The following is a 26,310-nucleotide window of genomic DNA, read 5'->3' as shown; positions in this document are numbered from 1 at the left end:
CTATTGGAACAATCGGATTCGTCCACCTCCTTTTAAAGTTTTCCATTTGTTGGGACGATACATGGATCTGCCGTCATTCCATATCCTACTCCTGCGTATATGGTAGTGCGCTGGTGGATCGTTAATTGGTAGTCTCAATATCTGTAGCTCATGAGGTGTCAGACGATTTATTGATATGCCTGTTCTGATTTTTATATCACTTGCACCTATGTTGTCGAATATTTTAAATAGGTTCTCCAAGGAAATTAATCCAGGTCTACGCCAATAATGCATCGGAGATGTAAATGGGGATCCCTCGACTATGATCTTTAGGTAATAGTTTCCAACATCACGTTGCTCTTCTTGTATTTCATAAACGGATTGGATAACAGAGTTACAACCTTTAATTTGGATATCCTCTAGTGTTGGGATGTACCCCATGTCAAGTGGAATCCCTTCAAGGGAATAGCAGCCATCCAAAACTAATTGTTTGAGACATGGGAAGTTGATGCTAGAGGCTTCCCACTGTTGGATATCCAAACATGATAATTTCAAGAATTTTAGTTGTTGAAACGGTTCCTTACCTGCATCCCACTGGGGTCCCACGAAGGCATGTGTTAGTAGCTTTAGAACCTCAAGATTTGGTAAAGTTTGAATATTGGACATGTTACTCCATGGAAGATGACATCCTTTTACTGTAAGCTTTTTCAACAAAGCAGGAAACCTTATCATGTTTTCCTTTTTGAATCTCGATATACTTTTGGACTTCGCACACCTTACCTTTAGTATTTCAAGGAAGTTGAGTGATTTTAAATCATATTTCCTATCTCCGTGAAGGGAACATGAAAGCTTCTTAACATTTGGAAAATAGTTCACCCAATTTGTAGGCTCATGTCCCATGTCCACATTGGAAATGGTTTGCAAATTCATAAAGGGTGTCTGAAGTGGTGGAAAGATAATCACCCGGCGACACTGCAAGTGCCTTAGATTCACCAAGTTTGATATGGTATTTGGGAGCATCAAAGGATCATCTGAAATCCCTTCAATTATGAGGGTTTGAAGGCTTCTAAGATCGCATATCATGGATTGGAAATCTCTACCTTCATTTCGAATCGCAAGGTACCGTAAGTTTACTAACAAAGATATCTCCTTTGGTAAAGGATGATATTGTTTAAGATCCAGCGCAGTTAAGAGCCTCCATGAACGGGAACACTTCAGAACGATGTAACTTTCATATGAGTACATATAATGCTTGAAAAATGTCCACACTGAAAGATACTCTGAAAAAGGGCGTGGTAATTTGGAAGAGCGTATGAATAAGCGGCTTGTCTTATATGGCGCAATGATACAATTTTCCCATCCTATTACTTTGATGCTGAACCTTTCTTTTGTTGCAATTCCGGAGCTAAGCTCCCTCAAAACATCATGAACAGTGATGGTTTTGATGGCACCACCGAACTTTCTATCCTGAACAACTACAAGATTTCTATCGACTAGTTCCATCATGTGATCCTTTGCGGTTTCCTCCAAGCTTTGATTTTCGGATTCTTATATAAATCCCTCAGCAATCCATAACCAGATCAACTGTGTTTGTTGGTACATGATGTCAGTAGTTCAGTATCTAGTGTCTGTACTCGGGATTGATCATCCCATTTAGCTCAACAAGGTTTGACAAAACTCGTTTTCAAAACCTTGTTGAGCTAAATGGGATGATCAATCCCGAGTAACCATGTTTTTCGTTTTTACTTTCAAAAAAAAAAAAAAAAGTCACTATCTCTTAGAATTATGTCGGTTGCTTCAGTTTGAAGGACATATCTTCGGATATGTTTGGTCCTCATTTCTACCTGTAGAGTATGAGGATAGCCATTAACCAGATGACTGAAAGTGACCGGGGCGGTTTATGATGTGTTTTTATTCTTTCGCTGAAAATTAGTCGTTCATACTTAGTTAGAAGGACACATACTCGTATGTGGTCGGTCCAGCTGATCCATTGGATCTTCATGATACGTTTACCTGAAGACTTCGACTTGATCGGGGCGATAGAAGTTAAAATTTTTTAAGGGAGATGAAATAATTTTTCAAGTCTACTGCTTCGTAAGAAGTAGCTATACAATGTTTAAAAGAAAATTGATCCAACCTTGGAAAGTGATGGACAAACTGATTCTGTGTGCTTAACTAGTGAAGTTATTAGGCCTAAAAGACTTTAGAACAGTCATTGTATGTCATGGTAGCTTTTTATGGTGCGTAAAAGTAGAAGTGATACTAACTAAATCTCCTCGATTTTACGTGGAAACTCCTTAAGAGTTGTGCATGTCTCCATATATATCTTTCCGAATGATAGGTAGAAAAGCGATTACCCAGTCATACACGAGCCCGTGAGTGTTCTGATTCCCGAGAAGATGGTGTGTCAAGAAACTGCAGTGATCCAGATTCGGGACTTGCAGTAGTTTACTTGAAGCTGTGTAAATCTTATTATTTAAAAAAAAAAATATTATTATGTGTTACTGAGACATTCTAGAGCTTATAATGTTAATACTTCTCAATCAAGATGCAAGAATGAGAACGGGATGAAGACTCTACAGATCGACGTGTACTTACAATTTAATCAGACACTACGGGTCGAGGTCAACTCGGGGTGACTTAGGGAAAGCCAAATACGCTTTGACAATAGATAGGAGACATCATAATCTCTGAGGTGTTGCCCATTTATATTTTGAGCTTAATTGAACCTAACCCGTATCACAGAAGTGATGAAAACCATTTTAAGTTTTTTACCTGCTTACAACCTGTTTCTTTATGTCATAATACAGCTGAACATGGATCTATGTGACAGTCACTTAATTAGTATGATTCCTGTTCGGATCTTTTCTAAAACATGTTGGTCCCCGACTAGACTGAAATTTGATCCCGTGTACTTTATTTCTAAAAATTTATTCTACTTATGTCGTTTTATGATTTTATACCTGGTTACTTGCTTCTTGATCGGATCAGTTAACTCTTTGAAGGAAGTTTTAAAAGTTAATGGCATAATGTTCAATTTATAAGGGTCTGTTTGGTAAAGTTTCATATTGAGCAAAGTTGAGGAAAGAGGCGAAGTTGTTTAAACAGGCGAAGTTATGGGACAGGCGAAGTTAACCCTAACTTCGCCTGTATAACCTTGACCCTATATAAAGAAATTTTTGGTCAAAGCTCAGTATTATTTTTCAAAACCCGACGAACTTATTCTCAGTTAACCCTAAGCGAAGTTATATCTCGATCACATCTTGTTGTTTTTCTCAGTTTCTAATCCGATTTAAAGGTGTGTAGTGTCATCATATCGTATAATCACTGACAATGGCGTTAATCAAAGGTCGTTTCGACCCGATTCGTGACCCCGTTCTTTCAAACATCCAACACCCGCTTTTCAAACTTGTTTTAACGTAGTCGTATTCAACTTGATCGTGTTGATGTCCGTCAAAACATGTTTGGTTGAGTCCGCAATCTCCAAATTGACCAAATTCACTTCGTTTGAACGTCTAAACTGTTGCCGATTCATATTCAGGCGAAGTTACAGTTTAGGCGAAGTTATCCTTAACTTCGCCTAAGGTTTAACTTCGCCTGATATTTAATTATTTAACAGTATATGAGGCGAAGTTGTGGTTAGGCGAAGTTATCATTAACTTCGCCTGGCCCTTTTAATTTTTTTTTATTAACTGTTATCAGGCGAAGTTAAAGTTAAGGCGAAGTTGTTCCCAACTTCGCCCCACCCCTAACTTCGCCTATACAGAATAAATCATAACTTCGCTCATGGTAATAGGCGAACTTGTGATTTGACTCGACGATTCTCTAACTTAGACTGTTTTTGTTGCAGAAATGGCAGCTGTAGCTGGAGCAGGTGGTGCAGGTGGTGACGAAGGAGGAGATAACAATCGGCAGTTTTTCCCGGGGCATAACATGTACATAACTTTGGACCCGGATGCGAGCGGTGTTGATGATTTCCGCGAGATCATCACGTTTCTTATCCGCTCGCGTATCTTCCACGCTATTACCACAACACTGCCTATATCTTTGCCAAACATAGAAGATTTCTGGCAGACAGTGGAGTATGATTGTCGAGTCGAGCCCCCGGTTATGCATGCAACGGTTAACAATCAGATAGTGCAGTTCTCATCTGAGCAGATCAGGGTGGCTTTGCAGTTTGGGGATGAAACGAGAGACGATCCTACAGACTTCGTGGCTCCATTCAGAGATGGTGCTTTTCTGAGAATGGGATATTCTGGTCCATTGGGGGATACTCAAAGACAAAAGGGATTCTTGTTAGACCAATGGCGATTTCTTATGCACGTGATGATCGTGTGTATGTCAGGGAGAAAGGCTGGTACGGATGGAATGGGTGCGACCATGCAGTCGGCAATGACATCACTGACTTACAATAAGCGTTATAGCTTTAGTCAGATGGTGTTCTACGAGATAGACCGTCAAAGACGAGCGGTGGCGCATGAGAGATTTCTGATGTATCCAAGATTCCTTCAAATGATCTTGAATCATGTTGCTCCCACGTTACCTCAGCGCCGCCCGATTAGATATGTGGAGAGTGTAAGCAAGCGAATCTTCGCTCAGTGTAGATCATCAAGTGCAAGAAGCAAACCTGAGCTCCGTCCTCGACATACTCCATTATTTGGGTACTTGATCAACCCAGAGTATGTCCCAGCTCGTGGGGACGAGTTTCGGGATCCGGCACCACAACAGGCTGGAGCACCTCAACCACCACCTGAGGTACAACAAGCTTTACCTGCTGCTCCTGTTGTGGCACCGGAGGAAAATGTAGACCTTGAAGCTGCTTTTGGAGGTCAAGTTTTCTTCGATATGGAACGTGTTGATCCTGAGGAAGAGGTGCAAGTCTCGGTTGCACGGGTTACTAGTGTGGATGTTGCTATGGCAGCTACGATGGAGGCTGATTCTGATTCCTTAGATGATGATGTGGCTGAAGCTAGACGGATTTTAGTTACACAAGAAAGGATTCATGGGAAGAGGAAGAGAGACAACGATGACAGTGATTCGGACTTTGAGGAAGATTTACATCAGTTGATACGTAGATCGAGAAGAGAAAGGGCAGGTGCAGGTTCGGGAGCTGGTGAGAGCTCAAGGGTGGTTCGTTTCACTCCACCCGCACTGTCTGGTATGACTATAGTCTCTACACCATTGCCAGTTACAGGGCCAATCGCCACGGATGTTCCCGTGGTGACTACCTCATCTTCCTTCGGCATCCCACCCACTACATTCCTGTAACATCCTAAAATTTATAATGTTGAATAAAGAAAGTTACGTTTAGTGATTTCGCGTTATTAATTATTTAATATCGAGTAAGGAGCGGATCATGGACTTGGATAAATTGAGATGGGTTAAATGAGAATGGGCCTTAGGTCCATGGGATTTAAGGGATATAAATATCCCCTAAACCCTAAACTATCACTCATTTCATCTTATTCTCTAACACTCCAAAACACACACACCACACACACCACACCCACCGCCGGCCGACCAAGGGAGAGGAACGAGCTAGATCCGAGTGAGAGTGAGCGATTAGTTGTGATTAAACAAGTTAAACGAGATCCAAACAAGCTCAAAAAGGTATGATTCTTGATCTTTAAAGTTTAAAGATCCAAGCTTTATAGTGTATAAACGACCGAAAACGGTTGGGGAACGTAGTGGGTGATGTTGAACCATAACAAGGGTGTTAAAATCGCCAAAATGCTCGATAAAAACCAAAGTCGTGGCGGATCTGGGCAACTTCGCCTTCAAAGCGATAACTTCGCCTTCAAAGCGATAACTTCGCCTGAGGCCAAGTTCGCCTAAGTGATAACTTCGCCTACGGCCAAGTTCGCCCGATGACAACTTCGCCTGAGGCCAAGTTCGCCTAAGTGATAACTTCGCCTAAAGCCAAGTTCGCCTGATGACAACTTCGCCTTGAGCTAAGTTCGCCTGAGGCTTAATGTCGCCTAAAGCCAAGTTCGCCTGATGACAACTTCGCCTAGAGCTAAGTTCGCCTGAGGTTTAACTTCGCCTAAAGCCAAGTTCGATTAGAAAATAAATTAAAAATGATAAGTAAAAGTAAGCTATTACTAGGCCACCAGATTAGATCAGGCGAGTATTGATACGTATATTTGTTATACAGTCAGCCGTGCACAACTGAAGAAAGGGATTACGATTAACGGTGAACGTAACCGTGTTCAGGTGAGTTTCTAGCCCCATTCCTTGTTATGTTTTCGGGGCTGTGTGCATACTCGATGTGTTGTTAATACATTTATCCTAAGTGATAAGTGTATGCCATATGTGATATATGTGATATGTATGAATGATTGCTTGATGGTACGTGAACGATCTTCGGATATTGCACGTACTGTCAGGTTGTAACGCTATGTATAAGGTAAGTATGATATGTATGCTTATGTGTATGAACGTGATAGAGTTAATAAAAGAAGGAAATGATGGTTGTATGGTTGTATGGTTACGAAAAGGGTACCGAGCCCTAATAATACTTGAGGTATGATGTATGGTTGTATGGTAACGAAGAGGGAATCGAACCCTACTAATATTCGAGAACTAGGGACCAGACCCTTATAATATCTGTGATGTTAGGGACCAGACCCTTATAATATCTGTGATGTTAGGGACCAGACCCTTATAATATCTGTGATGATAGGGACCAGACCCTTATAATATCTGTGATGTTAGGACCAGACCCTTATAATATCTGTGATGTTAGGGACCAGACCCTTATAATATCTGTGATGTTAGGGACCAGACCCTTATAATATCTGTGATGTTAGGGACCAGACCCTTATAATATCTGTGATGTTATAGGGCGAAAGGCTCTTTAAAACGTAGGATTATGTATGTAAAGAAAGTATGAAGGTAAGAATGAAAGTATATGCACATAGGTGCGTATGAAAGAAAGTTAAGAGGTTAAGCATGAAATATAAGAATGTATTGTATGACTATGTGATTAACTAGAACTCACTCAGCGTAGCTGACTTTTAGTATGCACGCAGGTGAGTAGAATGAGGCAGCTCGCTTGAGGAGACACGTGGCACTGAATAAGAGTCTGGCATCTGAAGACTTATGATGTTTTAATTTTAATGCTTTAATGTTGAAAGACAAAGGATGTTTTGAGACAAGTTATGAATTATGTAATGTTTTATGAAAGTTTTATATTCTGCGTAAAGTTTTAATTAACTATGATATTTAGAACTGTGTTTATGAGTAAATCCAACACGAAAGTAGGGCTACCGGAATCGGGGCCTTACAAGTTGGTATCAGAGCAAAGTTCGAGAGATTTAAGCATCCTACATGCTTAGACTCGAACAGAGTATGGGATTTAAATAAGAAAGGAAAGAAGATGCCAGTTCAAGAATGCCATGTGTCGCTCAAGCAAGATCAGTAAAGGTAAAGTGTATGATTAAATGATATATGTTAATGAGGAAGAAAAGATATGTGAACGACAGGGATATGAATAATTGATTGTTTGATTTGACTAACTGCTTAAGTAGAACCAGCACAAATAGACTCATAAAGGGAAGTGTATAGGACACGGAAAGCAACGTGATCAGCTAGTCACAGCTGGCCACTGTTATTACCTGTTACCCTTGCTATCCTTGTACTAGATAGTTCCTTGAGTGATGATGTTTGTGTTTTCCCTTTTAGAATACGATGGCTGGAGCTGGAGACATTGTTGGAGCCGGAGGTCACACTGGACGACGCGGCAGGCCTCGTCGTGTCCAGCAACCTTCGGTTGAGACAGCTTCCAACACCGAAGCTGAAGGAAGCGCAGCTGGAAGAAACCCGGAAAACAATGAAGGAGTTCAACTGGATCCCGCAATTCAAGCAGCTATTGTTCAAGCTGTAGCCACTGCTGTGAAAAATATTACCCCGGGAAGGTCTGCTGGAAGCCGTGAAAGAACTGTTAAAGGGGCAGGTGGTAATGGTGGGAAAGATGATGAGGGGGAAAAGGGTGATTCAAGTGAGGTAAGGTCTGTGAAAGTTGATGATAGGAAGAGGGGCCGAGGCGGTTGCAACTATAAGTCCTTCAAAGGTTGTGACCCGCCTAAGCTGACCGGTTTAGGAGACGCAATCGCTACTCTTCAGTGGATAACCGCCATGGATAAAATTATCCGAATCAGCGAGTGTCGTCCTGACCAAGCTGTCGGTTATGCCACCCAATCATTTGAAGATGAGGCTATGTATTGGTGGGAGAGTGTGGAGCAGAGGAAGACCCGAGAAGAGATCAACGAGATGAAGTGGGACGATCTGAAGGAGTTAGTGATGAAGAAGTTATGTGCTGACGCCGAGGTTGAAAGGGCGGAGATGAAGTTCCTAAACTTGAAAGCTGGGACGATGACACATCGTGAGTACACTACAGAGTTCAATCGAATGTCTAGGTTGGTACCCGATATGGTCAGCACTGAGGCTAAGAGAATCAAGTGTTATGTGAGGGGATTACCACAGAGAGTCCGCATGTTAGTCAGGACAAGTAAACCTGCTACTTTCGATTCTGCTGTCGAACTCGCAGAGATGGTCTATGCAGACCTGGCTGCGGATGATGTGGTGGTGGGAGACGAGAAGAAAGAGAGGAAATGGGCCGCGCCTGCTAAACGACCCGGGTACTCAGTTATGGAACCCCAAAGATAAGAAGCAGAGAGTGTGGGAGAAGAGATCGTGTAAGACCTGCGGAAAGATGCATGGTGGTGAGTGCAAGTGGGGTAAAAGATCTGATGTTTGTCTCAAATGTGGAAAGGCTCACGGTGGAGAATGCCGGATGGGGTCTAATGTGTGTTATAAGTGTGGGAAGGTAGGTCATTATGCCAATGAGTGCAGTGCGAAGCCAGCATGTTACAAATGTGGCAAGACAGGCCACATGGCGAGAGAGTGCACCGATGGTGAGGCTGGAGGTAGTGGGAAGAAAGATGCTGATCAAGCAAGGCCGAGGACTAGGGCCTACATGTTGACCCAAGAACAAGCTAGACAGATTCCTGATGTTGTGACCGGTACGTTCTTAGTAAACGGCATTTCTGCTGCCGTATTATTTGATTCTGGTGCGAATAGAAGTTTTGTAGCTACGACATTTAGTAAACTAGATAAAATGAAAGGCTACCGAGTGTCTGAAACTTTTGTAGTAGAAACCGCCAGTGACACTTCGGTTAAAATAACAAAGATGGTTAAGAACTGTAAGATAGAATTGGAAGGACATGAGTTCCCGGTTACCTTGTACGTTATGACCTTGGGATGGTTCGATGTGGTTTTGGGTATGGATTGGTTGTCTGAGTTTGAGGCTCAGATAGTATGTAAGAGTAGGATGATAAGGTTAAAGTCCTTGGATGGTAGTGCGGTGACGGTTTATGGTGATAAGGAAAGTTCTGGGCTTAATGTCATTTCGATGATAAAGGCCGAGGGTTTGCTAAAGCGAGGGTGTTGTGCCTACCTGGCGTATGTCGTCAATGCTACGGCCGAGACGAAAGAAAGGAAAGATGTTCCTATTGTGCGCGACTACCCAGAAGTATTCCCTGAGGATCTTCCGGGGTTGCCACCGGGGCGAGAGATAGAATTTCAGATAGATTTAATACCAGGAGCCCAACCTGTCGCAAAAGCTCCTTACCGCCTAGCACCGTCCGAGATGAAAGAATTGATGTCCCAACTGCAAGAACTCCTCGACAAAAGATTCATAAGACCGAGTGTTTCCCCGTGGGGCGCACCAGTATTGTTCGTGAAAAAGAAGGATGGAAGTATGAGAATGTGCATAGACTATCGTGAGTTAAATAAGCTTACGGTAAAGAATAGATATCCTTTGCCAAGAATTGATGATCTGTTCGACCAACTGCAAGGTTCAAGTTGGTTCTCACGAATAGATCTCAGATCAGGCTACCATCAGCTGAAGGTGAAAGAGGCAGACATCCCTAAGACAGCGTTCCGAACGCGGTATGGACACTACAAATTCCTCGTAATGTCATTCGGTCTAACAAATGCTCCTGCAGCATTTATGGACATGATGAATAGGGTGTGTCGACCGATGTTGGATAAGTCGGTTATCGTCTTCATCGATGATATATTGATTTATTCAAAGAGCGAGTCTGACCATGCTGAGCATCTGAGAGAGGTATTGGAGACTCTGAAGAAGGAGAAGTTGTATGCCAAGTTTTCTAAGTGATCGTTCTGGTTAAGAGAAGTGCAATTTTTAGGTCACGTGGTTAATCCGGAGGGGATTACCGTGGACCCAGCTAAGATTGAAGCGATAACAAATTGGAAGACTCCGCAGAATCCGACTGATATACGAAGCTTCCTAGGGTTAGCGGGCTACTATAGGAGATTCATCGAAGGTTTCTCCAAGATAGCCGCACCGCTGACCGGTATGACCCGAAAGTCGATAGTATTCAGTTGGGGAAAGTTTTAGGAAGAAGCCTTTGAAGAATTGAAGAAGAGACTCACGCAAGCTCCAATCCTTGCTCTACCCGATGGTGACGAGGATTTCGTTGTTTGTGATGATGCCTCGCATCAAGGGTTAGGTTGCGTGTTGATGCAACGAGGGAATGTGATAGCTTACGCGTCTAGACAGTTGAAGGTCCATGAGAGTACTTATCCGACGCATGATTTGGAGTTAGCAGCTGTAGTGCATGCTCTTAAGATATGGAGGCATTATCTGTACGGTACTAAGTGTACTATTTATACAGATCATAAGAGTTTAAAGTACTTCTTCGAGCAGAAAGAATTGAACATGAGGCAGAGAAGATGGTTAGAATTGATAAAGGATTACGACTGTGAGATTAAGTATTACCCCGGTAAAGCTAACGTGGTCGCTAATGCGCTAAGTCGTAAGAATGAGGAAGTCTTTGCAACAGTGAAGTCATACAAGTTGATCATGAACCCAAGTCTTTTTGAAGAAATCATCAAAGTGCAGTCAGAAGTGTTAGTAGATGAAGGGTTAGTAAAGAAAGAAAGGATTTATGAACAGCAAGATGAGTTGATGGAAAACACTCATGGAGTTAAGACTAGGTTCGACCGTATGTGGATCCCACGCCATGGTGATCTTAGAAGTCGAATCTTAGATGAAGCTCATAAGTCAAGGTACTCAATCCATCCTGGAGCTACAAAGATGTACCAAGACTTGAAAAGAGATTACTGGTGGCCAGGAATGAAGAATGATGTAGTGGATTATGTTAGTAAGTGCTTAACTTGCTTACAAGTCAAAGCCGAACACCAAAAGCCTTATGGGAAGATGCAACCGCCAGAGATACCTGAGTGGAAATGGGAACACATCACCATGGATTTCATAACTAAGTTACCTCGTACAGCTAAGCAACATGATACCATCTGGGTGATTGTGGACCGTTTGACCAAGAGTGCACACTTTCTGCCCAAACGAGAGGCCATCTCGTCAGAAACGTTAGCAAGCTTGTTCATCAAAGAAGTTGTAACCAAGCATGGAGTACCGTTATCGATCGTGTCTGATAGAGATACACGGTTTACTTCGAGGTTCTGAAAGAAATTCCATGAAGCTATGGGGACGAGGTTGACATCGGTACGGCGTATCATCCTTAAACCGATGGACAGTCTGAAAGGACGGTCCAAACCCTTGAGGATATGCTACGTGCTTGTGTTTTAGATTTTGGTGGAAGTTGGGATGATCATCTGCATCTGGCAGAGTTCTCCTATAACAACAGTTACCATTCAAGTATTGGTATGACACCGTTTGAGATGATTTACGGTAGACGATGTAGAACCCCAGTGTGTTGGGGTGAGATTGGTCAGAAAGAAATGGGAAGCCTAGAAGTGGTTCAAGAAACGTCTTCAAAGTTTGATCAGATCAAAGCAAGAATGAAAGCCGCTCAAGACAGACAAAAGTCTTATGCAGATAAGCGGCGACGACCAATTGAGTTTAACGTTGGCGACAATGTGATGCTTAAGGTCTCGCCTTGGAAAGGAATTATCCGTTTTAGAAAGAGGGGGAAGTTGAGTCCGAGGTACATTGGACCGTTCAAGATTGTAGATCGTGTGGGTGAAGTAGCTTATTAACTGGATTTAACCGATGAGTTAGAAGGAATTCATTCAACCTTCCATGTTTCTCATCTGAGGAAGTGTCTAGCTGATGACACGTCTCACGTGCCATTGATGGACATTGAGGTTGATGAACAATTGAACTACATCGAGCAACCGATAGAGATCGTTGATCGCAAGGAGAAGCAGCTTCGTCACAAGATTATACCTTTGGTAAAAGTGATATGGAAACACCGCAAAGGATCGGATGCTACTTGGGAAGTCGAGGATGAGATGCGCAAGTTTTACCCTAGTTTGTTTATGTAATAGTTAGGTTTCGGGGACGAAACCCTTTAAGGGGGGAAGACTTGTAACATCCTAAAATTTATAATGTTGAATAAAGAAAGTTACGTTTAGTGATTTCGCGTTATTAATTATTTAATATCGAGTAAGGAGTGGATCATGGACTTGGATAAATTGAGATGGGTTAAATGAGAATGGGCCTTAGGTCCATGGGATTTAAGGGATATAAATATCCCCTAAACCCTAAACTATCACTCATTTCATCTTATTCTCTAACACTCCAAAACACACACACCACACACACCACACCCACCGCCGGCCGACCGAGGGAGAGGAACGAGCTAGATCCGATTGAGAGTGAGCGATTAGTTGTGATTAAACAAGTTAAACGAGATCCAAACAAGCTCAAAAAGGTATGATTCTTGATCTTTGAAGTTTAAAGATCCAAGCTTTATAGTGTATAAACGACCGATAACGGTTGGGGAACGTAGTGGGTGATGTTGAACCATAACAAGGGTGTTAAAATCGCCAAAATGCTCGATAAAAACCAAAGCCGTGGCTGATCTGGGCAACTTCGCCTTCAAAGCGATAACTTCGCCTTCAAAGCGATAACTTCGCCTTCAAAGCGATAACTTCGCCTGAGGCCAAGTTCGCCTAAGTGATAACTTCACCTACGGCCAAGTTCGCCTGATGACAACTTCGCCTGAGGCCAAGTTCGCCTAAGTGATAACTTCGCCTAAAGCCAAGTTCGCCTGATGACAACTTTGCCTAGAGCTAAGTTCACCTGAGGCTTAACTTCGCCTAAAGCCAAGTTCGCCTGATGACAACTTCGCCTAGAGCTAAGTTCGCCTGAGGTTTAACTTCGCCTAAAGCCAAGTTCGATTAGAAAATAAATTAAAAATGATAAGTAAAAGTAAGCTATTACTAGGCCACCAGATTAGATCAGGCGAGTATTGATACGTATATTTGTTATACAGTCAGCCGTGCACAACTGAAGAAAGGGATTACGATTAACGGTGAACGTAACCGTGTTCAGGTGAGTTTCTAGCCCAATTCCTTGTTATGTTTTCGGGGCTGTGTGCATACTCGATGTGTTGTTAATACATTTATCCTAAGTGATAAGTGTATGCCATATGTGATATATGTGATATGTATGAATGATTGCTTGATGGTACGTGAACGATCTTCGGATATTGCAGGTACTGTCAGGTTGTAACGCTATGTATAAGGTAAGTATGATATGTATGCTTATGTGTATGAACGTGATAGATTTAATAAAAGAAGGTGTAGGTTCCTGGACGGATCGTACACGGGATGTCGCTATCTGCGCAGGTGCGGAATCCCTGCGTAGGTAGATACGAGCGTAGAATACGTATAAAACAAACACACGAGCAATAACCGAAACACGTTATATTGATAACCCAAACACGTGACACGAGGTCACTATTACAGACTCTGACTTGTAAACACGTAACTCTCGAACTAATCAACTGAAACGAACCCTAACCAACCTCAAGAACTCTCCACAACTTTTATGGTGAACAGTATATATAAACACGACAACTTCGCCTCAGGCGAAGTTGTCCATAACTTCGCTTGTTCAACAAGTTCGCCTGAGCGAACTTGTTAACAACTTCGCTTGTTCAACAAGTTCGCCTAAGCGAACTTGTTGACAACTTCGCTCGTTACATAAACATAAACATAATCAAAAACATAATTACATTACAGACTCGATTACAAACGTTAGACTATGAACTACTGACATACATGTACCAACAGACTCCCCCTTGGCAGTAGCTTCATATCTTGATCTTCAAAGCTTGAGTCTTGTAATCTTGTATCTTTACGCGTGCGCTCCTTCTCTAACACATACCGACACCACCCTTTGATATTTCCTTGCTTGATCCTTCCAAGCAGGAATGTAGAAGATCTTCTTTTCGTTGAGCATCTTCAGATCAGCTTGCGATAGATTAACAAGATGCATCGGGTCGTAAACCCTAAGCACTTCTTGTTCATCCTCATCTTCCATTACCGCCTCCGCTGTTTCACAATCCACGAACCACCATTTTAGGTCTTTGAGCACGTCCTTGGGCATAAGCTTCATCGGTACTTCTTTAAGGCACCGCTGCTAGAACCAAGGTGCGTAGCCCCAAACCAAAAGCCTTATTCTTCAACAGGAGCTGGTCTAGTACTTCGGGGCAGTAACTCAAAGTGGTACCGGATCGGTTTATACTTCATAACCATCCAAGGCTTTCCATCAGCTCTCAAACCTCTATCCTTGTCTTCGACAAGTTTCCCCTTTTGTGGTTTCAGCAGCTCAAACTTCTTCTCCTTAATGCTCTCTTTCCATACGATCTTTCCGATGACTCTAGCCATGTTATTGTCACTTCGATTTATCAACCCCAATCTGGCTAAGTCTTTAACCTCACATTCAGGCAGTGTGTTTAATGATCTCAAAGTTCTCCTGAAGTACTGAATCCCGTCATATCTTTTGATCACGAAGAGCCGCAGCTGCTCATCATATATCCAGCAGATAATACCTTTCTTTGCTTCAGCGTATCCCTTAATATTGTAACTCTTTTTGAACATTTTAGGGACCGCCGGTTTCTTCGTCTTTACGAACCATTGAGCACAACCTTCCTTCCAATTCGGCTGCTCTTCCCATTCAGTATCTTCCACAACTGTCTCATCACCCATATCGGGCATCTCAACCTCTGGAATCTCGTGTTCAATATCTTCATCTACTATCTCCCCTTCTTCTATCACATTTTCAACAATAATTTGCTCACCGATCTTCTCAATCTCATCACTCGGCAGCACATCTTCTTCAAGCATAAAATCATCATCATCATCTAGCTCTTTCAACGCGTCGATTACATCATCAACATCATCATCATCATCAATATCTACCACATCATCACCAGCTGCGCTTGTAGACTCCCCCTCAGCTGTGGAAGTACCAAGAGCTATAGAAGTTCTTGGCAGCTCACCACCTGCACCTTCCGGTGCATTGGGATCATCGTCATGATCTTCTCTCCGTTTTGTCCTCAACTCATCTCCCCTACAGCTCATCTCCCCCTGAGATGCCAAGAACGCTTTCATAGCGTCTATGATCTTCCCATGCTCGACCAGGAGGGAGGCCTGTAGTTGGTTTGCTTCCACTAGGCTTTGAATAGTCTTGGACTGCTCAGCTACGATCCGCTCTAGTGAAGCTATCCTTTCGGAGTCTGAAGTAGGCGTTGGAGTTGGCGGGACATCAGCAGCAGAAGTGACCGCAGGTGGTACACTTGGTAACCCTGCAGTAGTAGTGACTGTATTCAAAGTTAAGCACAAGTTCGCCTGATTCAACAACTTCGCCTATATTTTCAGAATCAACCCTTTAAGTTTGAACATTTTGCAATTAACATTTGAAAGTTTCATAAAGAGTTAAACAAAAATGATCAAGTCTAAGTAACCAGATATAAAATAATACAACTACAAAAATAGAAAAACTTATAAAAATTTAACGAAATAAGGGATCAAATTTCAGTCTCGGTAGGGACTGCTATGTTTTAGAAAAGATCCGAACAGGAATCATACTAACTACGTGACTGTTACATAGATCCGTGTTTATTTGTATTATGACATATAGAGACAGGTTGTAAGCAGGTAATATACTTAAGATGGTTTTCATCGTTTCTGTGATACGAGTTAGGTTCAATTAATCCTTAAAATTTAAGTGGGCAACTACTCAGAAATATTGATGCCTCCTATCTATCCTCAAAGCGTATTTGGCTTTCCCCAAGTCACCCCGAATTGACTTCGACCCATAGTGTCTGATTAACTTGTATGTATTCTTCTTCTGTTTCCCGTATTCATTCGTACTCCATGATTGAGAAGTCTCGATATCTTGAACTCTCTAATGTTACAATAACTTCATGAGTACTATACTTTTTTTTTTTTTTTTTTTTTAAACATACTTATAGACTTCAGAGTAATAAATAACTGCAAGTCCCGAATCTGGATCACTGCAGTGTCTTGAAACGCTTTCTTCACGGGAATCAGAACACTTACGGGCTCGTGTATGACTGGGTAATCACTTTTCTGCCTATCATTCGGAAAGATATACATGAAGACACGCAAAACTCTTAAGGAGTTTCCACATAAAATCAAGTAAATTTTAATTTGTATCACATCTACTTTTACGCACCATAAAAAGTTACCATGACATACAATGATTGTCCTAAAGCCTTTTAAGCCTAATAACTTCACCAGTTACGCACACAAAGTTAGTATATATATCATTTTCCAAGGTTGGATCAATTTTCTGTTAAACATAGCAAAGAACTTCTTTACGAAGTATTAGACTTGAAAAGTAATTTCATTTCCCAAAAATTTTGACTTCAATCGCCCCGATCACGTCAAAGTTTTCAGGTAAACGGCAATCCTGAAGATCCAATGGATCAACTGGACCGACCACATACAAGTATGTGTCCTTCTAACTAAGTATGAACGACTAATTTTCAGCGACAGAAAGAAAACACATCATAACCGCCCCGGTTACTTTCAGTCATCTGGTTAATGGCGACCCTCATTCTCTACAAGTAAAAAGAGGACCAAAACATATCCTAGGATATGTCCATCAAACTGAGGTAACCGACTAATTTTAAGCAATAGTGACGTTTTTTTTTTTTTTTTAAAATAAACCGAAACAAACATGGTTACTCGGGATTGATCATCCCGTTCAGCTCAATAAAGTTCACATTTTCTAACGTCATCTTCCCGTTAGTTACCATACCCCTTCCTGTTATTTTGCCTCCACTCTCACTGGCAAAACTGACTCTCGCTTCTTGAACAGGTTTTAAATCTTGTAACAAATTCTTGTTACCAGTCACGTGCCGGGAACAGCCGCTGTCCACAACCCAAAGATTATTGGAAGCCCTGTTCAACTGTTCCTGCACTAAAAAAAATGATTAAAATTTGGGGACCCAAGACCAATTGGTCTTGGATCAATACGTCCCGTACCCTGGCTTTCCAAAGTTAGCATCAGGATAATTCCTGTAAGTCCTGTTAGGAAATCTCCTTGAAGATTGAGTGTGATGCCTTCCAAACCTATGTGAATTGAAAGTGTTATATCTTGTGGTTTGGTTGAAAAACTGAGGTTTGTTTTTATGAAAACTTGAATTAGTTACATTTTGGCATTTTGAAAAGTTTTCATTTTTAGCAGTATCAAACTGATGCTTATTCTCAGTTTTATTTGGCCTCACACCTCTGTATCTCGGCGTCAGAGGGCAATCTGCAACAAGATGTCCTAATTTATTACATCTAAAGCAACACCTACTCTCCATTTTCTTTTCAAATGTTGGTTTGGATGTAGAGGCAGTGTTACCAGCCGTTCGTCTCACATAAGGTGGGACATACGGGTTGAGTGGAGTACTCTTTTTAGAAGATTTATTTTTATCTCCACCAGTGGGTAACACTACCTTCTCTTTCGTCTTACCTGATTCGGACAACTTATCCGAATCCGATGAGACTGGACTCGTAACAGAAATATTTACACTAGAAACAGGCGAACTCGTTTCGCCATTACTAACAGTTGGTTCTTTACATGTAACCTTGATTGGAACTGTCTGAGGAACTTCAAAATCCACAGATTTCTGAATACTAGGGTTGAAAGTGTAGTTGTGGTTATAAGGTGGTGGCACCTCGTGATAACCAATTCCTCCCCTCTTTGCAGAGGTACCTTGATCACTAACGAGGTGATCTAGAATAGCTGAGGAATTTCGGAACTGCTCGAGTTTTCGGTTCAGTTCCACCACTTTCACCTGGTGGTCAGCAATCTGCTTTTCTCGTTCAGCAATAAGTTTAGTCTTTTCTTCTAAAACCTCATAACTTAGGTCAATTACATCAATTTTTTCAGCAAGTTTAGTTTTTAAGCTTTTGACATCTTTTTCACATGCTTTTATTTTAACTTTGTAACTGTTTTCTCTTGCCTTAGTAAAATGATGATCTTCTTTAAGAGTTTTAAATTCAGCATCTAAACGAACATACTGATCAGTTATGGTAGCAAGTTGCTCAGACAAATTCTCACATTTTGTACAAACAGGTTTAGAACTTACCTCGGAGGGTTGACCATCGCTATCTGCCATGAAAGCTTTCTCCTTACCAGTAGCTTTCTCCTCTCCAGTCATCTTCTCACAATCTTCATTTTCTACCTTAGCCATATTCGCCTGCTCACCAGTTTCATTCGCATGCAGGTTCCAGTTGTATTCACCGGCTTCTCTAGACAACATGGCATTGACTTCTTTACTAATCCCAGTAGGCTGTGCAGACCGGCCTTGACCCCGTTCAACTCTCTCGTTTCTGCATTCTTTAGCAAAGTGCCCATACTGTTGACAGTTATAGCACCTCACTTTAGACTTGTCGAATCCGGGCCTACCACCAACAAACTTTCTCCCCGTCTTATTCATGAAACGCTTGACTCGCCTCACTATCATGGCCATTTGCCATTGCAAATCCATCTCCTCCAGATCATCAGCATCGATCTGGTCATAATCCTCATCCAAAACAGCAGGGTCCACAATCTTCCCTTGTATGTAGTTCTCATATGAAGCAATAAAAGATGCATAGACTGCAAACTGCTCTTCAGCAGATTTGACACTCATTGGCATCTTGGAATAGTTATTGATTGAGGCACTGGGAGAGAAACTACTGTTGGATGTTTGAGGTTTCGAAGCACTTGAACCTCCAGCAACAAAGCAAACATCACCGTTCATGTTTACTGAAACGTTTCCTTCATGAGAAGAGTTAGAACCTGACTCTCCTTTGGAGTAGTAACCAGCAGATTCAGGCTTCGAACTTGAGCCTGAGTTAAGTTTGGCACCATACATACCAGGGTCTTGAATCTGATCTGTTGGTGTCTCTTTACGAACCATATTAAGCTCAAAGGTTCTGAGCTTGTTTACTGCTGTCTCCAAATCATAATTAGGAAAGTCTCTGTCTTCCCTCATCAGAACTGTGTACATTTCCCACTTCGGTGGGAGGGCATCGAGAAGCTTTTCAACTATCTCCTCTTCTCTGTAAGCAATTGAATAGTTGTTTAGCTCTGTCATTAGATGATAATATCGAGTGATAATATCATCCAGAGATTCGTTCTTCAAATATTTGAACACAGAGAACTGAGTCTTCAACAGTTTAATCTTCGAGGCACGAATACCCACGTTCCCTTCGAATCTATTTTCAAGAGCATCCCAAAGCTCTCGAGCCGATGTATACTTTCTGAAAGTATGAAGGATCTCCTGTGGAAGAGCCATAGTGATAGCTGCGTGAGCCTTGCTTTCGGCTTCGTACATCTTCTTCTCCTCTTCCTCCATCTTGCTGTACTTCTTTATCACATCCCGACCTTCGTATTCCATGTTCGGTGGAATATATCCATCCTGGATGCACACCCACATCTTTGCATCCTGGTATTTAATATACTGAATAAACCGATCCTTCCATGCAACAAAGTCGGTTCCTTTTAACAGCCTTGGGGCCTTAGTGGCTGACCCCGCTTCGACTTCCATTTTCACCAATTCAGAGATGTTAATTTGCGACATCTTCTCAAAAACCCAAAAAAATCAAAAATTTGTCCAAACAGTACTAAAGGCGAAGTTAAGAATAACTTCGCTTAAGTGTTAACTTCGCTGGAAAAATTCTTAAATTCGTGTGACTCGGCGAAGTTGAGAATAACTTCGCTTAGGTGAACTTAGCAGGTAAGCGAAGTTGAGGATAACTTCGCTTAGGCGAACTTATGAGGCAGGCGAAGTTGTGAATAACTTCGCTTAACCTTATATCTTCGCCGAAACCCTACTTTCAGTGACAGCAACTTCGCCTGAAGAACAGTAACTTCGCCCGATGAACACTGAAAATATTCAGATCTGTTGTCGACGATTCTGCAGTTTCCGGTCGTTGTAAAGGCTTGAAAATGACTGTATATAGTGATTAGAACTCAATACGAACAAAAACTCGTCCCGTGAATAGGTCAAACGAGACGTTTTCTACACCCGCGTGAAATCCCGAACCTCACAATCGAGCCGATGGCTCTGATACCAATTGTAGGTTCCTGGACGGATCGTACACGGGATGTCGCTATCTGCGCAGGTGCGGAATCCCTGCGTAGGTAGATACGAGCGTAGAATACGTATAAAACAAACACACGAGCAATAACCGAAACACGTTATATTGATAACCCGAACACGTGACATTAGGTCACTATTACAGACTCTGACTTGTAAACACGTAACTCTCGAACTAATCAACTGAAACGAACCCTAACCAACCTCACGAACTCTCCACAACTGTTACGGTGAACAGTATATATAAACACGACAACTTCGCCTCAGGCGAAGTTGTCCATAACTTCGCTTGTTCAACAAGTTCGCCTGAGCGAACTTGTTAACAACTTCGCTTGTTCAACAAGTTCTCCTAAGCGAACTTGTTGACAACTTCGCTCGTTACATAAACATAAACATAATCAAAAACATAATTACATTACAGACTCGATTACAAACGTTAGACTATGAACTACTGACATACATGTACCAACAGAAGGAAATGATGGTTGTATGGTTGTATGGTTACGAAAAGGGTACCGAGCCCTAATAATACTCGAGGTATGATGTATGGTTGTATGGTAACGAAGAGGGAATCGAACCCTACTAATATTCGAGAACTAGGGACCAGACCCTTATAATATCTGTGATGTTAGGGACCAGACCCTTATAATATCTGTGATGTTAGGGACCAGACCCTTATAATATCTATGATGATAGGGACCAGACCCTTATAATATCTGTGATGTTAGGGACCAGACCCTTATAATATCTGTGATGTTAGGGACAGACCCTTATAATATCTGTGATGTTAGGGACCAGACCCTTATAATATCTGTGATGTTAGGGACCAGACCCTTATAATATCTGTGAGGTTATAGGGCGAAAGGCTCTTTAAAACGTAGGATTATGTATGTAAAGAAAGTATGAAGGTAAGAATGAAAGTATATGCACTTAGGTGCGTATGAAAGAAAGTTACGAGGTTAAGCATGAAATATAAGAATGTATTGTATGACTATGTGATTAACTAGAACTCACTCAGCGTAGCTGACTATTAGTATGCACGCAGGTGAGTAGAATGAGGCAGCTCGCTTCAGGAGACACGTGGCACTGAATAAGAGTCTGGCATCTGAAGACTTATGATGTTTTAATTTTAATGCTTTAATGTTGAAAGACAAAGGATGTTTTGAGACAAGTTATGAATTATGTAATGTTTTATGAAAGTTTTATATTCCGCGTAAAGTTTTAATTAACTCTGATATTTAGAACTGTGTTTATGAGTAAATCCAACACGAAAGTAGGGCTACCGGAATCGGGGCCTTACAATTCCAGCTCTCGGCTCCGGAGATTGTGTCCTTGCCACCTCCAACTCTTACTCCAACGGAGGTCGTAGCAAGGTTTGTTGAGTCGACAGTTGTTGCTACTGCACGGTTGTCGGTTACGATACCACCTGCGGTTACGTTTCCACCTGTTTCTGAGGTGCCGGTTACATTGGGAATCCCTCCTCCGTACGCTCAAGACATATCACATCTGAGGTTTGATTTCGATGCAACCTTATCCGACTCGGAAAGAATAGCAGCGCTGGAAAGGGTCGTGGCAGAACAATCAAGGGTAAATCTTATCCAGACTCATGCTATTCAGCGCCTAGTTGTGGAGAATCAGATTCAGTCGTCCCTCCTGATCGAGCATGGTAAAATAATTGATGCCTTGAAACAGTTCTTGGCATCTCAGGGGGAGACGAGCTGTAAGGGTGACGAGCTGAGGACAAAAAAGAGCAACGATCGAAACGATGATCCCAATGCATCGAAAGGTGCAGGTGGAGAGTTGCCAAGAACTGAACAAGCTCTTGGGACTTCCACATCTCAGGGGGAGTCAACGAGTGCAGCTGGCGGTTCAGGGGGTGATGATGTGGTGGTTGTGGATGCTGAGGAGGTGTTAGATGATGTTATAGGTGATGAGGATGTGTTACCGATGGAGGAGATAGAGAAGATAGGGGCTGAGATCGTGATTGATAGTGAAGTTGAAGAAGGAGAGATTGTGGAGGACAACGTTGAACATGAAATTCCAACGGTTGAAAAGTCAGATTTGGGTCAAGATACGGGATGTGATGAGACAGAATGGGAGGAGCAGCCAAGATGGAAAGAAGGCTACGCTCAGTGGTTCGTAAAGACTAAGAAACCGGCGGTCCCTACTATGTTCAAGAAAAGTTACAACATCAGGGGTTATGCTGAATCGAAAAAGGGGATTATATGCTGGTTATATGATGAGCAGTTGAGACTTTTTGTGATTAAACGGTATGATGGGGTTCAGTATTTCAAGAGGTTGTTGAGATCGTTGAATACGTTGCCTGAGTGTGAAGTGAAGGACTTAGCCAGGTTGGGGTTGATAAACAAGAGTGATGATAACATGGCTAGGATCATTGGAAAGATAGTTTGGAAGGAAAGCATAAAGGAGAAAAAGTTCGAGCTGTTGAAACCACAGAAAGGAAAGCTCGTTGAAGACAAAAACAGAGGAATGAGAGCAGATGGAAAGCCTTGGATGATAATGAAGTATAAGCCGATCCAGTGTCTAAAAGAAGTGCCGATGAAACAAATGCCCAAGGATGTGCTCAAAGATCTGAAATGGTGGTACGTTGACTGTGAAACAGCTGAAGCAGTAATGGAAGATGAAGATGAACAAGAGCTAATGAGAGTATATGATCCTATGCATTTAGTGAATTTGTCTCAAGCTGATCTGCAGGTGCTGAACGAGAAAAAGATATTTTACATTCCTGCTTGGAAAGAAGAAGCAAAGAAATATCAAAGAGTAGTTTCAGTTTGTGTACGAGAAGGCGTTCATGCTTGAAGATGGAAGATACAAGATTTTTGGGATTACGAGACACGTGTTTGAAGATAGAGATATGAAGCTACTGCCAAGGGGGAGTCTGTTGGTACATGATGTCAGTAGTTCAGTATCTAGTGTCTGTAATCGAGTTAGTATGTTTTGTATTTAGAATTAAGCGAAGTTGTCTCACAAGTTCGCCTGATATGGGCGAACTTGTTGAACAAGCGAAGTTAGTGACAACTTCGCCTAAACATGTTTGGCGAAGTTGTCGAATGTTATATAGGTTGAGGTTACGGCTTGTTTGAGAAAGGTTGTTCAGTTTTGTGTAAACGGTGATTGAGATATCACGTGTTATCAGTTGCAATACAACGTGTTCTTTGTTTATTGTAACGTGTGTTTGATTGTGTTTAACGTGTTTCGTCTTCTACGCTCGTATCGTCTTACGTAGGGATTCCGCACCTACGTAGAACGAGATATTTCATGTAGATCCGGCTGGGAACCTACAGTGTTACTTGAAACTTATAGTCTTCTGGGAAGCCTCCTAGATACAGAAAGCAATTTCTCAAATGAGAAGGTAAATGGTTCACACTCAAAGCCAATGTTTTCATGTGCCCCTTGACAGTTACCGAACTGACACTCCGAGAAACTTTTTCCCATGTGTGTTCGGTAATTGGTTCTTTTGCAAGAAGTCCAGCTATGACAACCACAGCAAGTGGCAATCCACGACAGTTTCTTGCAATTTGCATTCCAGGTCCAATTACCCAGTCTGGGAAATCGTGGCCACAGAACACCTTTTTATGCATCAACTCCCAGCTTTCTTCATCTGTTAAAAATCTTAGCTGATGAATGAAACCATGTGGTTCTGCATGCGAAGCAACATTTTTGTGGCGGCTGGTGAGCAGAAATCGACTTCCTGGGGAAAAGTACTTTCAGGACATCCCAAGCCTCGGTGTTCCAAATATCATCAATGACAAATAAATATCTCTGGCGCTTTTCCAAAATGTGCTTGTGTAACATTTCATGAAGGTGAGAGTAATTATGCCTTTTATCGGGGTCTATTTCAACTTTTGCAGATGCTAGTATTTGATTTAACAAATCGGTTTTTTCATATGTTTGAGAAACAGTGATCCACCCACGTATTTTGAAATTATAACAAACAAAACGATCATGGAATAATTTGGTAGCAAGGGTAGTCTTACCAGATCCTCCCATGCCGAAAATTGAGATAATCTCTAGCTTCTTTGTGTTTTGGCAAAGTTTTTCCCGTATGAGATCAACCTCACGATCAAGACCTACTACGATGTCATCCAATACTTGTGAATCTCTGGAGGAGGAAGTAGCAACAAAAGCCGCAGTTTGGGTTTTCAGACTGTCGGTTATTGGAGATAATTCAAGTTCCATGTTATGGAGGATGTTAAAGTAATCCTCCTTGATAGACCTGATTGATCTCATAACATCCTCTAGAAGTTCTTGCGGAAAGTCAACCGTATAATGCATTTGGTTTTTTGAATTAGTATTGGAATCAGACACAAAGAGATCAAGCATATCATGTGCCTCTTCTACTACATCGTTGAATCTTCTCTTATGGTTTATTACTTGTTCAGGCTTATGTAGATCGTTTTCTTTCTCAACGAATAGGGTTTGAATCATTGATTCAAGCTCTTCATAAAGTAGTTTAATCGATGCCTTTCGCATGAATTAGACAGGTGGATTCTGACTCGTAGATCATTGTTACCATAAATCATCCGCTTTAATTTCTTCATGAACAGCTTCAGCCGACGGTTTGCCATCTTGTTTCTTCATAGAGAAGTTTAAGTTGAGTTGACTCTGACGGTCTGACTTGTATAAATATATGTTTAATGGATCTCGTCTCAATGCTGGGTGTCATATATTTATATACTAGGCAGGTGCCCGCGCGATACGGTGGATATCCGAACGCAAATCCTGCGAATTACATAACAATTAAGAGTGTTCATGATTCGTTTTAAAGCCTTTAAACCTTTTAAACCGGTCATCAGTTTAGTTTCACGGTCGTTTTTTTTTTTACTTTAACTCGGTTGATTGGTTTCAAAATTTTCAAACCGTAGCTAACGGCTTGGTTCGTTGTTTATGCTGAAAACTGTTCATATGAAATCAAACCAAACTTAAATGTTGTATGCATTGTAATCTCTTTTATTATTTAGTATTTGACATGTTTTGTTATATATATATATATATATATATATATATGTATATATCGTTAAGATATAATTGATCAAAGTCTTTTTTAATACAAGTAAACATGAATATTACAACTATAAATTAACCTAATTTCAGTATGATTTTTTATAATCTTCATTCTTGTTATAATTTAACATCTTAGGTGTTTCATTAATCTTTATCATTTAAGTTGCTAAAATTATCATTTTTTCTATTTTGTTATATATAAAAGAGTTGGTAACAATTCGGTTTCAATTTTCAATGATTCAATTTTGGTTTGGACGACAAAAAATCGATACTAATTGTTGGGCTCACAAGTTTAACTTACAAACCATCAAAAACCGGCATCGAGCACCCCTACGTAACTTATTAATTTTTTAGAAACTGAAAAAAAAACATAACAATATTATACTCAAATTAAAGAGAATAAAATGCTCAATTTTATGGTGCACTTTTTTTTTACAAAAATATTAGCGTACAAGAAAATTATGGTCGCTTAAAAATCGTGGTGGAAAGTTAGTTTATGATTAAAATTAAAAACATAATATGGTTAAAGATGAGAGGACAAACTTGTAAGTTAGGTGAATTATATTTAAAAGGCAAGTTTATCCCTTTTTACATATGTACTTTATACATTAGTATTTGTAAAACTCCTAAAATCAAGTGTCTTAATTTACCTTTGTCTCATGTATTATATATAGCATAGATTACAAGATTATAATGTGGGACAATTGCATTGTAAGATTTATTTTCTAATAATAGCCTCTCTTTCTTTTAACGGGCCTTAAAATCTATGTAATTCCTTTTTTTAATTGTGTTTCGATAAAACAACTATCTTTCTATACAAATGCTTACCAAAAAAATGCTATGTGTCACTCATTGGTTACTCCTCTCCTCTTAAGCATACAACCAGATTGCTTGATTTGTGATT

The 26,310-nt window shown here is 41.1% G+C and overlaps 1 pseudogene; it reads right to left on the bottom strand.

Moving 5' to 3' along the window:
- On the bottom strand, positions 1-24,970 carry LOC143567854 (putative late blight resistance protein homolog R1A-3; annotated as a pseudogene).
- Between the last annotated feature and the right edge of the window lie 1,340 nt (positions 24,971-26,310).

This window comes from Bidens hawaiensis, unplaced genomic scaffold (assembly GCF_021521415.1).
Source record: "Bidens hawaiensis isolate Kalapana, Puna unplaced genomic scaffold, B.hawaiensis_p1.1 tig00023651_1, whole genome shotgun sequence".
Taxonomy (NCBI): Eukaryota; Viridiplantae; Streptophyta; class Magnoliopsida; order Asterales; family Asteraceae; genus Bidens; species Bidens hawaiensis.
This window is presented reverse-complemented; position numbering and strand designations above follow the sequence as displayed.